This window comes from Platalea leucorodia (assembly GCF_965183815.1).
Source record: "Platalea leucorodia genome assembly, chromosome: 2".
In the NCBI taxonomy this organism is placed as follows: Eukaryota; Metazoa; Chordata; class Aves; order Pelecaniformes; family Threskiornithidae; genus Platalea; species Platalea leucorodia.
The window spans coordinates 102,936,388-102,955,692 of NC_138824.1; positions in this window are offsets into that span (position 1 = coordinate 102,936,388).

Below are 19,305 nucleotides of genomic sequence, written 5' to 3' on the forward strand. Positions count from 1 at the left end.
GGTTTTAGTGTCATTTTAATACATATGAAACTCACGCTAAAATGAAAACTCATCCTTCTAGTTATGTAACAGTAAGTTAGAAAATACTGGTAAACACAATTTTATGGGCTTAATAGGTAGTGAAAAAAACCCTGATTATTAGGACTAAGGTGTATCAGTTTGGGTGACTATATTTCTATTCACCTACCTAGATAAATGCAGTCCCATTTTCAGGGGTGTTTGAGCATCCATAAGGAGGTGGAGCAGCAAGGGGTCAGTCAGAGTATAAACCTGACCATTTTATGGTGAGTGCAGATTGCCTATGAAAACTTTGGCAGCTACATTTCATTTTCAGTCCAAGGTGCTTATTTGCATGCAATTAATTAGGAACAGTTTGGTTAAAAGATTGTTTACACAAATTTTTAACTAACACCAGTGTCTGCCTGCAGAATGAAGCTAGCCTTTCCCATTAAATGTGCTTAAAAAGGTAGAATAATCTACCTACCATGTTCTAACAATCTTGAACAGTCTCCTAAATTTCTTGTAATATGAGTGCTAGTGAGATTACATTAACAATGTAATCCTATATTGGCTTGTTATCTTGTTCTGTTGTAAATTAAGACACTTGAATGCTATAGACTTGAAAATGGGCCACCAAAGAGAGTCACACAATTAGCAGCACAGATGCGTCAAAGCAGTTTGGAAAAACCTGAATGAGGAGATGGGCAATAGGTAAATTTTATCATGTGTACCGAAATCCCAGACTCTGAGCTGGTGGCCGCTGCCAGCTGGAGCAGTGTTGTACCAGGGCCTTGCATCATACATGCTGCAGTGTTGAATCTGGGCTGGCAATCTGTGGTAGACCTTCAGTCTCTCACCCAGGCTGCATGTGACTGTTACTGCCTGTATTTCCACTTACTTACCTTGCTTGCTTTCGTTTTTGTCTCTTATTGAACGTGAATGAAGTAGTACAGCTTTCTTTTCTTGCAACTTCAAAGCAGTCTTACAGACCTTGCAAAAGTGAGAGAAGAGTTACTGAAGAAGCAATTCTTGGTCTATTTTTTCCTGACATTTAAAGGTACATATTCTTAGAATAATGAAAATAATTTCAGCTTGTGCTACATTACACTTTTTAAACTGATGCTCTTTCCCATTTGAGTAGCACCATTGCAGAATTTATTTCAAGGTCCCTTATTTGATCGGGAATAGTCTTGCCTTGCCTCAGCTGTCCTTTACAGCTGAGATCAAAGTATCTTGGGTATCTTCTACAACTGTATCTCCTGTAGTTCCTGATTAATTACAATATTAGTAGCAAGATAAATCAAAAGGATATATGCTTAGAGAAGCCCCAGACATTGCAGATATTAATTAATACATAAGAACTTGTTAATGATATTTTAGAAGTAAAAAGTACACTGATGTTTTGAAGTCAAGATTTCAAAAAAATAATCAGCAATTTTGGTGCTGCAGTTTCCACGTGTTATCAACTAGAGACAGTTTAAATAGAGAATATTTTCAGGAAGTGTCTAATAAACACTCTTGAAAGTGTCACAGTTTGTCCACCCAAAATTAATATAATGTTAAAATCTGATTTAAGTAATGGAATCATATCTAGATGTAGTGAGAAAGCACCAATACACTTCTATAATCCTTTATGATTGTCTGAGGGATTTAATTTTAAATAATAAATGTAACTATCTACAATTAAATGAAAAATATTAACTTGGTTTTTTTGTATTGACACTATTTCATTTGAAAAGGGGATCTTTTTTAGGTAATGAAAAAAGTATCCTGAGGGGTACTGCATGGTAAAACATTTAAGGCATACTTCCTTTTTATGCCGGGGAACTTGGAACAGAAATTCTAAGCATACGAAGTACTTCCATTTCCTCAAGCGCTTACACAGTCTTTGTTAATAAAGTACTTGTCCTCTCCCAGTCTGTGGTGTGTAGGAGTTACCCCTGTGCCGATAAGGTGGGGAAGGACCACTGCCCAATTAGACCAATAGGGAAATTCGGGGCCAAAGAGATGAACGGCCTTAGTTCAGGTTGCTGAAGGTGTCTGTGACAGAGCAGGGAACCAAAATCACTTCAGATCACAGATCAACACATAATTAGGGAGATGTACTTACTCTCTGAATTCACTTAAGTTTGTCTCTTGTTTTCAGCTTCCTATGCGCTCTCACTGCATAACTCTCACATAACAAAAGCAAACATCAGAAGAAAATATCAAACCCATACTTTTATATGCAAGAATATTTTAACAGTCGAGAAAAGTTTACCTACCTTCTTACATTTGTAAAACAACCGAATTTTTATCCTACTTAGGAATAAAGTAAAAATCTAACCTCAAACCTGTGAGAATATATACTGAAAAGCTTAGCCCATAAGGTGAGTACTATGAAACATTCTGATGCAGAATGCGCAAGACATTGCCAATGCCAAATGCAGCATCAGTTACATTTAAAAAGTAAATCTATACTGATTTTTACATTATAGCTACAAGATGAAACTAAGCATTTGCTAAACAACTTTGAGCTAAACCATCCATTGCTAGCAAGTAGAAGATAATCACCTTTTCTTCAATTATATAGTTTCAGGAAATACTGCCAGCTGTGTTGTCAAAGCATTGAATAGTGCTGTGCTAGAAGCCATGTAATTAAGTACACAAAAGGATCAGATTATAGCTTGTTAAAACGATTACTTTTTCACACCTGAGACTATTGCTCTTTGAATTAACAGGAAGAATAGGAGAGCCTGGTTTCAGGCACTGCTTTAAGTCCTATGTTTGCAACAGTATTTTATTTTAAACACTGAAAATTCAGCTCATCTAAATTAAATAAGATTCTCTATTTGGATGTTCAAAACAATTTGTTAAAAAAGCATTCAACATTTTTAGCTCATCAGTGCTGATCCACCTAATTACCTGTCCAAATATCCTCAGTCTAAAGCCTGTTCTCTATCCTTTTATTTGTAGTTTTTATCTCCTATAACCAGCTTACACAAGGATCCATGTAGTCTATTCCCTTTGTTGATAGTGATGTATTACAATGTTGGTTCTCCATGTGATGTTCACTTTGAACACTGCCTGTGAGCTGTAACAAGGAAATGCGTTGAAATGCATAACAGTACTGTGGAGATGCTTTTGCAGTAACCCAATTCTATCTCCCATAAGCTGCAAAAAAGTTGAACAAAGCACCAGCTCTGTTGTCAATTTGGTGTGGCAACAAAAATGTCTTTTTTGGGATTGTAAAAAACCCTGCCATGTTGGAAAAGGTATGGCTCCACCACCACAGCTAAGGGGGAGGCCAGTGACATGGCAGTTAAACATGAGAAAGAGGCTTTCAGAAAACCCGAGGGTTTAATATGTCTTGGGAGAAAAAAATTGCCAGCCAAACAGCATGCCCACTCCGGTTTGCGAGGGGCTGAGAGCATCCACTTCTTTTAATACACATGCTTTCATCCCCGTCCAGTGCTGTTGTGTTTATTGCCATCCACACAAAGCCGCTTGCAGATGAATCAATGGAAATGGCAGTGGCTTTGGGGTCCAGTCGTACTTTGTGGTTTTGAGGGAGGAAGGAAGAGCGAGTCTGTTTGTTTGCATTTATGTTCTAAATGTGATTATTTACAGCCCACTGCAGTTGTGCTCATTAGCAATGGTATGCATTACAGACTGAAAAGCTGGGCCAACAAGTTTCCATAAAAAAATTTAAATAAAAAGAAGAAAAAAGGAAATTTAGAATTACGTGATCGCATATCTAGTCAGTTGTTTCTTAACTGAAGCAGAGATCAGTGCATTGCAAGGCACAGAATTTCAGATTCAACAGGTAGTTCCCTAAATGAACTACCTTGTTCTTCTGCACAATATACAGACATTATCCCTTTAATAGTTTTGGCCTTTAAGATGGCACAGTAACCCACACATCCTCAAATAATACCACCAGATATCCTCAGATGCTTTGTTTGGCAGAACATTTGAACAGAGAAAATACGACAGGTAAAACAATAAGTTCACCTGGAGAATCATTACTTTCTCCTAAAAGGCAACCCCACTTGTTACAGGTATAGTCACTGCACTAACATCTTCTGGTGGTTGAAGTTATGTTTGTGCTTAAAGTAGCTTGAGTTTATGCAAAGGATGCACTGCAATACGAACAGGGCGTTGGCCTCTGCTGCTTTAGACACTGGACCAGTAGGGACCAGTGCATCCCCATGCTCACAGCACAGTTTCCATTTGCTTTTTCCCATGCGTACTCTTTGCACAATTCACTCCTTAAATGGATCTCACATTCCACCAGCCATCTCTCTCCCCGCAACAGATATCCGTCAGAGGACAGATCATCATGAAGGGAAAATAGCCAGCGTGGTTTTTTTCTTAGATGGATTTTTGGCAAACGGGCAGACAGTTTAGAGCACAAATGTTATGAAGCGGAGTTGCCAAGTCACAAGGCATTTCCCTTTTCCTGGTCAGCTTGCTCCTCTCAACCCTGTCTGATACAGAGGTTTTGGTGCAGCTACCTCATGATGTCTGCGTCCTCTGGAGCCACGTCACTCAGACTGTCATCTTTGCCGTGTTGCAGCTGATAGGTTTTGCTTGTGCTTCCAGCATCCTCCTCCTATTTTGGAAAATTACTTTTTATCATCCTGGTATCCCGGTGACCAGTGTAGTTCTGGCGCTTTCAGTCTGCAACCTGTTCTAGCACCAGCACAAGGGAAAGGAGGGAGCACCAGACAGAGGAGTTTAAGGAAGATTCATTAGCCTTTGCAAGCCAAATGCAATGTTTCTTATGAACAGACGTAACTAATAGCACCGGTCAGAAGCAGACAAGAGTCAGGAGAACGCAGGTATTATGTAAGCTGCACACACATTTACGTCACAGTCGGATCCTGATCTCCAACACCCCCTTTGACCTCATATTCAACTTTATTTTGAATACACCTGCCAGCCATCTTCCGTTGGGCAGTGTTTTTGCAGTGTGCAGGGTGACCTCTGAGGACATTGATGACATAATTAAGATATCTCAAAAACTGGTCAAGCTTTAAACCTCCATATCTGGAAGCACTATATGTATGCTTGAAAGTCTTCTGATGTCTTGCAGAAATCCAGGTTCTCTGTATCCCATCCCTATTTTCCAAATCTTGCTTTAAAGTGAACAGAACAGGAGGAAGTTTATTTTGTGCTGAACATGGGTATAAGCCTAGTTCAGGACTTTGTAATTAGTTAGCTTATTTCGCAGAACGCTGCATATGGCATGCAGCAAGTGATTGCAAAATGAGTAATAAATTAACCTGTAAAAAATATGAAACTTTGGCTCATGACAGATTTCCAAACAAAAGTGTTGGACGTTGGATGTTATTTTGATTTTTAACACCTGCAAGCACATGGAGATCTATTTCTCCACCACGCTCCTAGCCTGAAGCCACAGATGTATTTTGCTCATATTGCAAACAAACAGGCTTATCTGGAGTTTAGGGTTTAACTTCTGATTAAGCTTTCAGGTGCTAATGCAACAACAACAATTATTTTAAGATGGGTGGTTGTACCTATTCCAGTTATGCTGTGCTGCTTCAGCAGATTTTTAATTCTCATGTGTGCATTTATTTTGTAGTTTATCTTGGCATTACAAGAAACATTCTTCAGGAATCTCTTGAAATCCCAGCAGTCTTCTCCTATATATGTCTTTTACATACATTCTTATAGGAAAGAGTTTCTGACAGGCTGTAAGAAGTCTGATAATTTTATTTCTGACCTGGACATTAAAGGTTGTGCAAGTGTGCTGTGAGAGACTCTTCCTTATTTTCCTATTCCTTTTTACCCAAACAGTTGGCTCAATCAGCTTGCAGAAGGCATCGTGTAACTACTACATATAACATCTCAGTTTAGGACTCCCATGATATTGCATAGAGAGTGAATTAGTGAATTGATCTCCCTAAAATAATACCATAGATTTTTGTTTGCAATATATTAAAATATACTTATTATATTAATGTATTTTTGTTCTCCTCTTGCATTCAAACTATTCCCAGCAATTAGAGAAGAACATTGTAAATTCTCTTCTGATTTATGGAACCTTAAATAATTTTCTTCAGTGGAACTTATCCTGCTGGTTGTATGGTCAACACATGTTAAACACTTGCTCTGTAAAAGCACTGCTAAGCTCATTAAACTCAGAAGAAAACCCCAAGAATTTAAAAGAAGCTAAAGTAATAATGTAAGTTTAAAAAAAATTGAATGGCTTGCTTTGTCTTAAAAATGTGGTATTAAAACAGAATGGATAACTTAAAAACATCTACTTTTTGGTAGATTATGTTTCATTTTTTTAAAACCAGAGTTGTAGCTATCATAAATGAAAATCTGTAATGCATGCACACATTTAACTAAATACGATAAAGCCTGTAGAATCACGCTGCAATGGATGTGCAGACACCAGGGGAGTCAGGAGAGAATTAAGGCATTGCTCTGTTAGGGAGACGGCTTCCCTGTTAGTCTCTGCTTGAAAAGGGAGACCTGAGGGGGATCCCCTTCTTCCTCTTCTAATGTTTATCTTCAGGCTACTTCTGAGTCGCGGTGAAATCTAGCCCACGTTGAAGAGCCTAGCTCTGGCACTGTGGGACTCGGTAAGGGCTGCAAACGCCTGCCCAGAGGCTGCCCTGTGCCCTGTGCTGCGGCCAGCAGGCTCTCCAACCGCATCCTTCCAGGAGGAAGCCAACTGGGTTTGTCCCCATGGGCTCCTGTCGTACCTTTGCTACAGAGCGCGAATCTCAGGCTTGCCCTCTGGCTTCTCTGAGCTGCAGTGCTGTATTCTTGTGCTCTTTGCTTGGCTATGGTGAGAGAGAGGACAGTGGGGCAGAGGAACCCAACGCTGCCATGCCATGTCTTTGTATATGCAGGCACTCAAAAGTGTACCTGCTTTTTCGGGGCCATTTGGGAAATATAATTTGCAGTCTTCAGGTGCCCACTATGTGGCCGCAGGGGTGATAATCTGACAATATTTTGTTCTTCCTTTGAAACAAAGTCAGCAGAGATACTGGAACTGCTGCCAGGGAAACAACATGTAATCTGTAATAAATTATCATTAACTTTCACGGGAGAGACAAAAATGGCATCCCCCCCAGTCTCTGAAATCACATGAAATACAATACAGACAGTTAGGTTTGATATTTGGTTAGGTTTGATACGTATTTCTAGGTCACAAAACAGTGTATATTTAATAACAGCTCTAACTTCTGGCAGCTCGTAGTCTTTTATGGGAAAGAATTTGATAGTGTTACTTTAGTTCTTGGGGGGACGTGTGCTTACATCCGCACCTTTTCCTCGTGCCTTTGATCTATGTGGTGGTTTTGGAAGACTCCATGTTGGCTGAATAAGCAGTGAGTGCTGTGCCAGGACGTGCTCAGGATTTGGCTACTGGTGGGCAGCAGCGTAGGTACGAGGTCCTACCTCTAGTTACAGTGAGGGCTTCTTTCCCCAGGGGTCTCTGTCAGTACTGTGAATCTTAAATAGTAGCACAGTGAGGCAAGCTCAGCCCACGATGAGGATGCAGGCAATTCTGGGCATTCACCTCGACTCTGACGGCTCCATACAGCTGCCTTGCACATTATGGTTCTCATCTGCAAAATGAAAGTAGCACTGTCTTACCTTGCCCACTCCAAAGGGGATGTTGAAATAAAGTTTTTCCTCTTTGCTCTGTTGCTAGGATTTGTGCTTGTTATTTTAATTACTGCATTTAGTTAAAGTAGGGACATTCCTCTCTATGATCAGGCCTTTACTTAAAAGAAAAAAAAATATTTTCTTATCTTAAATTTTGTTTAAAAATGCCATTCAGATTTGTTAGCAGTTGATTGCTTATCCTGGAAAACAAGCTTCAAAAAGACATCCAAAGCAAATGCTTTTTTGCAACTCTTTAGACTGCGGATACAAAGTGAGTGACCCATAGCCTTTAACTAATATACACAATTCACTACTTAATGAATTGTGAATTTAATTGGCAGTGGTGTAAGAATTCCAGAAATAACTGAAGATTTAAATTCTTACAAAAATATGTTACCAAGTTGTCCTGCCTCAAATCTGCAAGAGGAATGCTTTTGTTTATACAGCCCTTAGAGTGATTCATCCACATATTTCTAAATACAGCTGATCTGGGTTTTTTGCTACAGGAGAAGGTTCTCTTCAGACCTCGATAAAGGCTAAACCACATCCATCTCCCTGCAGATGCACAGGAGGCAAATTACAGTCTCCTGAAGCAAGTAGAGAAGAACAACTGATGCTGTTCGTTGCAGGTGGAGTGTGAACTTGCCTCCATGACTGGGTACTGGAGTGGCCATACAACAGAGAGCTGGCCTTGTTCTAAGAGTTTCATACCATATTAGAGGGATTATACCTCAGTGTACAGTTCAGCCAGGCAACCTGAAAAGTCAGAAGCAAACATCGTTTGGGTTGCGCTGAATACAAAGTTCTTTGATTTGTTTTCCAGCTTGAAAAACCTCTGAAAGGGTTTTGTGGAAAATTCGACAGAATTGGAGCAACACGTTGCTGCCTGGACCACCTCTAACAGGAACCAAGGAAACAAAGGAGCCGGCTTGCAGAACTTGTGGAGGTGGGCTTGATGGCAGTGCTAGTGCCATCTCCCTTTTATCCAGGCATCTGATAATCAGGGCACACTCTGCCTCCTGGAGTTTGAACTTACTTCTGCAAGAGGTATCATGGGGAGACTCTACTCTAGACCATGCTGCTTGGGAAATTAGTTCCCTGGTCAACAAAGCTCAGCTGTCTCACAGTCCTTTTAAGTCACTAATACCTCACTAATGAAGGCCTCAACATCAATGGCTCTAATCTGCTGATCTGCTCCTCCTGTGCCGCTTTGCTTGCTGATGTCCGCAGTCCCACATACGTACCCTGTTCTTTAGACTGGACTACCCTTTCTTCTAATTCCCTTCTCCCCTCTGAGTACTTCTGCTCTGCTTCTACTTGGTTTAATCCTTGTCCTCCTTTGCTTTTGTCACCCAACCAAAACAAGGGAATGACAACCTGTGAATAGCAGATCATAAAGTCTCAACAGAAATGACACAGACTGGGATTTTCCAACATAAAGTGCTTCACTCCCATGTATTCAAACTCATCTAAAACACCTTTGCTTGTTCTTTTTTCAGCTATGTCTTCTGGGAAAGACTCTACTTGCATTTGTGTTTTTAAGTTATTACCTGTCCTGTCTTCGGAGAACTGCCTGCTCTTCTCATCGTTTGGATACTGCTCTTCTCTCTCTTTCTATCTGCATGTTGCACTGCATTCACTCCAACACTGTGTTAGCAGAGCTGCCTGTTTGCTGCAGTGAGTTGGAGTGGGCCACTTTGTAACAAGAGACAAAGTACAGTAGGGATGTGGTGAGAGTACAGACCCCTTAAGACATACTGAACATGCACCAGAGAAGCCTGAAACAGTGTTTTGCTCTTGTAGTTGCCCTGTGAGTGTGCTGCAGCTTCCCAGGCCCAGTGCCATAATGCAAGGTTCAGTGCAAAGAGGCACGGATGGTTTCAGGATTGATAAGTGAAACAAATTTGAAACCAGGATATATCTAGGTGGGTCTAGAATTTAGCAGTAGCTGCACAGGCAGGAATTTGTGCAGGGATACAAGGAAGCAGCTTATATTTCATATTTCTTATGAAAAAGGCAAAAAGTCCAAATCAACAAAATAAGCTCCCTAAAGCACTCCCTGTTATTTATAAAGGTCCTAAGAAATCAAGTTGCAAAATTAAGCACCTGAGTTAGGAAGTGCCAGTCATAAGATTTTATGGCCAACCTCAATGCCTCTGAATTATGATTCAGTTCTGCAAGTATTCTGGCCCACGTCTCATTTACAGTGCATGAAAGACTGCAAAGCAGTTCTATATTTGACTTATATGTACAAAAGAAGAGGATTTGGTTTTGCAGATTAGGTGTTCATCTGACATAGATTGAATAAAAACCATGTGCTGGTATCCTACAGAGGTAATAGTGTCTTAGACTTTGCCTGCAGTTTATTACAATGTCTTCTGCTGAAGAGAGGGTTTATTGCCCATCCCAACCTAGTAGCTTTTCTTTTTGTTGCACAGAGGGTCCAGTTCAGCGAACACATACTAACCACATGCAATAGCCTTTTGCTGAATTGGAGCCCTAGCAAATGATGCCTACCACAATATCTTTTCTTTAAGAAATAACTTCTGATGATGATTTTGATTTGGAGAGGTTTCAGTTTCACATTAAATAAAAGACATCTATAAACTTTGCTTACCCTTTCCATACACCATTGCCAATGTTCACTTTTAGTATCTTTTCACAACATTTAAGCTGCACATTTTTAAGGCAAAGCCTACCATCCTAAATACTCCCTCAGCAGCTGCAGCTAGCAGTTCTTACAGAACAGAGGTACCTAGCATTGCGCTTGGAAAACATGCTTTTACCGACCTACTGATGATGTCTAAAAAGCGATGTGGCAGGTCTTGTTGAAGGCCTCAAGGTTCAAATCAATGGAAGCAGGTATACGTACCAATAATTGTTTAGATATCCAATTATGTTTCCTATCAAATGGGTGAAGAGTCTCATCAGAGTGTCCTGTCTAATAGAAAGCAAAACAGATTACATGCCAGGATCAGCAGGTGAGTGAAACGTATCACATTGTTCCCATGAAACTGTGTCTTACAGGTGTCTGATGTTTCATCGTGAATAATAATATTAATGATTTTAGTACCATTTGTCACTATCTGCTTCTGCTTTCGTGGAGTTTATTAAAGTCAGATCAGCAAGGTAGGGTAGCAGAGAGGAAATTAAACCTTATGCTCACCTGTGCCAGACGCTGCCACCAGACAGAGCTGGTTTGCACCACTAACTGCAGAAAGGTGTTTTACTTTGCCAGAACAAAAGTGGTAGTCATGGCAGTAGCAATACTGTCAAGCCAAAGATGAAGCTTTCTCAGTTTTTCTGCCTCTTACAGACCCTAGAGTCTGGAGAAGAATATGGGAATAGAGCTCACACATATGGTACTTCTACCTAATATTTCCCCAGCCTCCAGCTTTCTGAATCATATGAGGTTTCTATATAATTAAGAAAACCCTTAACCTGTGCATTTTCTGTAGCTGCCCATTGGTTCATGTAAAATTGTAGCATCCACAGCATCTGCATCTCGTGGGAAGCAGATCTACAGTGTGACAAAACACATCCATTGGCTTGCTCAGAATTTGGATCCTATGAGGTTCATTTAATGCCCTATAGTTCTTATACTGGAAGAGAAAGCAACCCCTCCGTGTCATACCGTGGTTTTGTAGACCTCTATCATATTCACTTTCAGACGTCTCTTTTCCAAACGGAAGAGTCCCAGTTAACTATCATTTGTGGATGTACTGTTGGCTGCAGAAATTGGCATCCCTAACCTTTGCAAACCCACTAAGACTTGGTTGTCCCTAGGCTGCAGGAGATATCTCTTGCTTTCATTCACAAAACACTGTATTTAGCAGCTATGTTGGTATGTCTCTGTGCCTCTCAGTCGTCTGGAGCTCCTGGATCCAGCCCCAGTGCTGGAAGCAAAAAATAAAACCATATACACTTAATTTTTTATAGGTCACTTAAGCGGGCATAAATTATTCAGAGCTGAAATTTGTCCAGCACAGCAGACTTTAACAGATCTCGTCTCACAAAAAAATGTACCATAGGAATTTTTACTGATCTTAGGGACTCACAAACCTGCAACATCAGTATCCCACCTACTGGCATAATGCTTCCTAGGAGCGAGCTGAGACACTGAATCAGACCTAGTGAATCACCAACACCCAGGAACATCCTGAGGACTCCTAAGCTAAATGTTGACTGTGTTTGACCCTGCGTGGTTTGTTCAAGATGAAATCCTGATTTCGCATGGCTAGAGCAGATCAGTAACGTTCTTCATTAGTTACTGGCGCCTCCTCAAATTTGGAATCGTGCCTAGCTGTATCGAGTCCCCAGAACTATTTGTTCAAACTGGCAGAGGTTTTGTCTTTTTTAACCATTAATCACTAAATTGTGCAAAGTAAAGAACAGGAGACAGAGCGAGAGCAGCGTATAGCCACAGACATAATAAATAGTTTACCAAGAATATTAAATGAAGTCACATGTATAGTTCGCTAGTTATTTATCTTTAGTACACACCAGCTAAGAGTGGACTAAAGTACATTTGCTGACAAGATTTGTGTGCCATCAGGAAAACATTTTCTAGAATTACCGCAATAGTCCAGATATTATACTAAGAATAATGATGACAGTGCTAACATAGTACCTGAAGAACTTCTCTCAGTCAGAGGATGGTTTTAGGTGTGTGGATGGAAAAGATAACAAATTTTCCTTATCAGGAAAAATTTGAAAGCCAATTAAAATATTTTTTCTTTGCAAAGACTGTGATTTGGCAGTTGATTTTATAAATGTTCTTCAACTCAAGCAAAAATGTTTTCCATTAAAAAAAAACATTATTCTTTTGCTCTTCAGTTGCGTAAGACAAGCCTGAGACAACCATTTTATTGCCGAAGTCTGTTTAAATTTATCTTGTGACTAATTGGGCTTTGATTAAAGTACAATAAAACATTAAGTGTCTATAGGCTGAGTCCAATGATTACTTTTGCTTCTTCTCAAAAGATAGATGGCTTTTGAGCCTGTATGACCCAATATTTCAGGGTTCTTTAGTCTAAGGAACTACTGGTGCTGTAAGTACTTGCAGCAGTACTTACAGTTTGTGGTTACTTGCAGTGTGTAGCAATTTGTGGTTACTTGCAGAAGAAAACCACCACATAATGTACCATATTGCTGTGCCATCTTTATAAAAAAATACCATGATTTGATTAGCTTGTAGAAACAGCAAATCTTTACTTTCAGGACAGGAGCTGGGAATTCCATGTCTCCAAGTCTGTTTGGGAAGTATTTGAAATGTCTCTTGCTCTAAGCATCTGCCATAAGATCCTGTGACTAAGCCCCTAACTTAGTGTGATGGCAATTTATATTCTGCTTGCAATACCATAAGCTGAAGAGTGTGTATTTTAGTTTCCTACCATTTTCTACTATTGAGCATACAGAAAAAAAAATATCAACATACTTTGTATGTTAATACAAATAAATATTTATTTCTTCCACCCCTCCCCTGCCCTCACTGACATAAAACTGAAGTGCCCCTAATGGAGGAGCTGGCCTCAGGGTCAATACAGAATTGGGGATAATGCTTGTGCTTTCTCCTATTATTTTTATACCTTTTTTATTAACACTCTGGTTTATTTTTCTGACTTTCTCAGGTGTCTGCTGTTGTGCCAGTAGGAAGACGGTACATGACCCATTCAAATGCAGTTGTCACCATCTTGCTCACTGTTGCTTTCCATCTGTACTGGGTTTTCAGATGTGCTGCTGTCCTAAAAGCTCAGCCATGCAGAAAAAAATCTCTGGCCCAAAACCTGCAGCTGTGAAAGTGTAAATTTATCCCTTAGCATTGAAAGGACAAATTAAAAATTTACATGTGCAATCAGAATTTTTCTTTGTCCTTTCTCTGTTTCTTTACCAGAAAAAAAAAAAAAAAAAGTGAGTACAAAATACACGCTGAAAGGCCTTCTACACTACTGAGGTCATACTCTGAACAATAACACAGAAAATGCGGTGTGATATAGTTTCACATCTATGTAACAGCAGCTTTTATGGAATTTCGTTGAGTTTACAAGACATATTTGTCCACCTGCCAGCTCTGCAGGCTTCTGATCTTCTTGAAATCCAAGCTGCATTCTCCTTGACTTCTTCATTGTCACCATAACTTTCCACCAGCCAAACTGTGTCTTGCGTTGTATTTATGCAAGCACACGTTCTTCAGATTCTGTTTCTAGTTAATCTTTTTCATTCCCTGTCTTCCAGAGACTGTCTGGAGAGACAAGATTATGGCCTTGGATTTGGAACATATTGATACATGATGCAGAACAGAAAATTGTTAATTCATGATGCAGAACAGTAAAACACATTGATACATGATGCAGAGAAGAGTCTTACTCGTTCTTCCTTAATGGACGTGGCTTTGCAGTACTTAGAAGGGGTAGAAATAAGAATAAATATCTAATTCAGGAAGAAAAAAAGTATCGTGACTCTTAAAATCAGCAGAAATATATTAATTTTACAGATCTGCTTTCCAGAGCAGGAACTGACTCTTGTTATGTGCTAGAGTTGACATGTATAATTTAGAGGCTAAGGTAGGGTGGTCCATAGGATGGGTAGCATAGGACTCAAGAGCGTTCAAGTCTCTCCTTTGCTGTAATTTCATTTAAGCAATTCACTTAAACTCTTTGTGATTCACTTCCCTGCTTCTCAGAAATGTTATGAAAACAAACACAAGCAATATTTGTGGTACACGTCTTAAATGGATTGCAATAACTAGGCTTGCTAATCTTGTTGTATGCCTGTATAATGCCAAATAATCTTTATTCTGTTGAGTTTTCCAGAAAGACCTGTTAAAAGCATGATGATGATCATGCACAAATTGCAAAATTCATTAATACAGTGTTTTGAAGATGTTTGTCCTGGAACAGTTTTCTTCCAGCCAGCAGGTTAGTCTATGTGGGTATTGTGATTTTTCTTAAGCTGCAGGATGTCGCTTCTCAAAGCCCACAAATTATTCTGGGGCCATGTGTGCAGTAAGTTACACTTGGTGGTTCATTTAAAAGCAGGGGACATTGCATGGTATCTTAAATGGTGTGTTTCCTGAAACCTCAGGCTTTTGAATATGCCTCAGGGGTGATCAGTTTGTGTTGTTCAGTGTTGGGGGATGTTGCATGATTATTTCAGACAAGCCATATCACAGCAGTAAGACAGAAAGTTAAGAAGAGCAGTCTGTCTGGACTTAACACTGACTTTCACTAACGGTGCCATTAAACATTTGCAGAAGTTTTTTAGCACATGTGAAGGCGGATCCTGCACCTCATCCTTGAGGGACAAAACGTGTCCTTAGTGGCACAAATAGAGCAATATGTCAGGAAAATGGGGTATGGGATGTGCCTACACCCTGCTGACTGTCCTCTAAACTTTGCACTCTCTGTGTTTGAACACAACAAATGTGACGCAGTCCTACTCCTCGTTGATTGGCAATCTGAAATCTCTTGATACACCCAACATTTTTGTAGGCTTAGTTTACTTGTTGAAGTTATCCCTTGAAGGACTGTGATGAGGAGCAAAGAGCAGCGTGCAGCCTGTGGCATGTGCTGAGGTATCACTATGCAACATTAATGCATTCTCCCTTTTCCCTGCCTTGTAGCCTGGCTTTTCTGCTGATGCATGGACAGATCTCAGACCTTTCAGGAATGAAAAAAAAAAAAAAAAAAAAGAGAAGAAAAAGAGCATGAATCAGACATAACTCTGTCAGTAAGAGAGTACCAAATAATGCCTAAAGAATAACATTTCACACAACTTGCTGCTCTAGAAATGTCAGCAAATGGCCTGCACTAACCGACACCCATGTATTATCCACAAGATGACTCTGCTGGCTGTAAGGTGGTAGGGATGTCTCAGGACCACCAGGGATGAAGCTTCAGGCCTTTATCACCACAGGCTCCAGAAAGTTTTCATCAGCACAGTGAGAGCTGAAAGGCTGTCGGCAGCTTAGCTCAACAGCTTCCATAGAGTGCGACGTCTTCAGTTTGCATCCAGTGGTACAGGCTACTGACTGAAGGCTTCACATCCCAGCCCTTGACTGTTCAGCTGCTGTTTCCCAGAGCTGGTTCCCAACCAGTGCTGTCATGTTGACTAATGCTATATTAGTCTCTGACACTCTCCAGAGAGTCTCTAAGTTTTATCTACCTCCTGGCTTATACTGTGTTATACATGGACAAATTCTTTCAGATAAGAACCATTACTTATGCAACATCTACCCCTGCGGTGTCTTGCTTCATGGCTGAATTTCCTGGTAGCTGTGCTAAGGTGAAAAACAGCTCACCCATTTTTGATCTATTCCTTTCAGAGGTCAGCTCTGCTTTCATTGGAGGAGAGCCTGCAAAGATCATTGTCCTTCATGTGTACTTTCTCATCTGCTTTCATCTACTTTCATCTACTGAACCTGTCCTATGTCTATCTCATCACCTGTATGTCTTGTTCTTAATGCTTCTAAGCCTCTCTGAGAGGAGACATCCAGAATTTGACACATGCCTTTCCCCCTGTGCTTTCACAGAATTACAGAAAAGCTGAGATATTGGAAGTGACCTCTTGACATCATCTGTCTCTCTCTTGAAAGCAGGGCCTTAGGTTCAGTTATTCAGGGCCCTGTCAAGCCAAATCTGGAGTATTCCCAGTGAAGGAGATTCCACCACTTCTCTGAGCAGCCATTTCTAATGCTGAATTGTTCTCACAGTGAATATTTTTTTTTCTTATATCTGGATGGCATTTACCCTGCAGTGACTTGTGCCCATTGCCTCTTGTCCTGTTGCTGTGCATCCCTGTGAAGACAATACTTCTCTGTACCTCTGTCTACCTCTCTAAAACTACTTTTTGGGTGTTAGAAGACTGTGATTAGATTTCCCCATGGGACTTCTCTTGGCTGAAAAACTCAACTCCTTCAACCTTTCCTTCTGCATCAAGTTCTCCAGCACTCTAATCACAGGTGACTATCATCCACCAGCCTGTCTCGGGTTTTTCAATGTCTCTTTTGAGCAAAGAGAAAGCAAAACTGGGTGAAATAGTCCAGGTGTGGCCTGACAAGTGCCAAATAGAGAGAAATAATCACATCTCTTGGTTTGCTGGCTGTACTCTTGCTGATGCAGCCCAGGACACAGTTTGCTGCCTTTGCTGCCAGGGCAGACTGCTGGCCCATGCTCAGCTTGCTGTCTGCCCAGACCCCCAGGGCCTTTTCAGCAGAGCTACTCCCCAGCCAGCCAGTCCCCAGTCTGTACTGCTGCTTGGGATTATTCCATCCCAGCTGCAGGACTTTACATTTGTCTTCATTAAACCTCAAACATTTATTGTTTTAACCTCATATTAAACAGCAATCTTGTTCGCTCATTCTTCCAGCCTGTTGAGGTCTCTCTGTGTGGTGGCTCATCTCCTTCCAGCAAATATCTTTTCCCAGTTTGTTGTCATCCACAAACTTGGTGTGGGCATTCAGTCCCATTATCCAGATCATTGAAAAATATGTTGAATAGTATTGGACCCCATATCAGCCCCAAGGAATCCCATTTGTGACTGGCTCTTGGTTCGATTTTGAGTCATTAATTAACCATCACATTTTGAGCTTTTAGCTGGGTTTCCACTCATCTTATTTTGACCTGTTCTTTGGATTACAAGAGAGATCAATGGTGTCAGCGCAGATCTAGGGCCTGCAGAGTCCATCAGACAAGGCAGATTGAACTTTCATGTCCAAAAAGGTGACTGTGAAAAACAATGAATTTAGGGGATACACATCAGAGTGCTAGGGAAGAGGAACTAAAGCTGAATCAAGAAGATGGAGGGAGGAGGAGCAGTCCTGAAAGTAGGAGTTGGAAGCAGTATGTGGTTTTGGTCTTGAAGAAGGGCAAAAGTTGGCAATAGAGAGAAAAAGCTTTGCAGGTGTGAAGAGCTGAGTGTCTGTAAGTGGCTAGGTTCCTTCATAACAGAGAGAGAGGCCTTTGAGAGGCAGCAAACACAGAAGGAAAGCAGTGAGCCAATGAGAGTAAAAAAAAGAAAGAAAAAGGGTGAGAAGACTAGGGAAAGGAGGGAAAATGAACACTAAAGAGAGAAATGAAGGGGCTCAGTGTGTGAAACTGAAGGAGACAGGGCAGTACTGAGAGTCACCAAAATGAAGAGGACTGATGAAATGGAAAAAATAGTACACCCAAGCTGTAAACCTATGGTGTCGTTTGAGTATTCTACTGCTTTATCGTGGTGCAGTATTATCAGGCTAATTCTTGATGTTCAAAACTGTCATATAAACCCACATAACTCTCCTGAGTTGTTCTAAGAAAAGTTATAAATTTGCATTTTTTCTTGGTATTTCTAAAGATTTTATTTTGGCACCCACCTTTGTCTTGTTCCAATGACAAACAGAGCAGTTTGCCACATAAATGCACTCATTTATCATCAAAACCTCTTTTAGAGCCCCCTGTGTTTCCCATACTCTAATAAATGCTAAAATTTTCAGCTGGAGCCCATGGTACTGTTGGGATAAAACATAACAGGGTGTGACCATAGATTTTTGGCTTAATCTAGCTCTCACTGAAATTATTGGAAGATTTGCCATTGACGTCAATGGGAAAAGAATTGGGCCCATGATGGGAACTACAGTAGTAATAACAATGCATTTGACTTATATAGCCCTCTCTCTGCTTGCCAGAGGCCTTTGGGCACTGCACGTAAATGAATACAAAACAATAAAAGAGATTAAAATGTCTCTGATTCTTGCAGGATTAGAACAGACAAACAGTGAAAATCAAAGTATGCCTATATATGGGCCACTTCTTATGCAATGGTTCTAACTGTGTCATCACACAGTTTATGGCAGGTCGTCACGTACTTGATCTCCACAGAGCTGTTGTGGATTGATCCATGAAACCATCCCCTGCTTAGAATTTTCTTAGCATGCAAATAAGCACAAAAAATGGATATTGATAAAAGAGAATATTTTTAGGCTTGCAAATCAGCCAGAATCAGTCAAATTCTTGGCCCCAGCCATGTGCTGCTGAGTAGTGTCAGATGCTCACACATACACAAATTGACATTTACAAGGCACGCCGTGCCTAGTGCCAAGTTCAGAAATAAATTGCCTCTTTTGATAGGTTCACCAGAGCCTCCTAAGTACACCAGAGCCTCCTAAGATTCATTTATTGTTTGCTACTGGAGGGACTGGAATGCTGCTGGACACAGAATGAAAATCCATTCAGCGCAGCATAAGGGAAACTACATAAAGTGGAGTACAATAACTGTGAAGCTGGAGTTTCATAGGGTAACGTATTCGGCATGCTGCATGTGGAGGATTAGGTGCTTGGCTGTCATTAACGGCAATGTGGGCTGCGTAATTAACTCCATGTGTATGCTGCTGAAAACCTACTCCAATAAATACCAATGCCACTTACCTGGGGAGCGTAGAGGAGGCTGGGTCTGACCTCTGGAGCTTTGCTTGTAAAGGAAAAAAAGCCCTGAAAGGATTTCCTTCAGCTGCATGGGGGTGATGCTGACTGCTGGTGGATCTGCCCAAGAACACATAGTATTTTTGATGCTGGAGGAAGCTGAAGATCCTCATTTTGCCTCTTTGCTTGTCCAGAGCCAATGTGAGATTAAGTTCTGCAAGGCCATGTGAGGCAAAATCTGTACACATTGTAGTACAAGAAAGAGGATAGCCTCACCTGG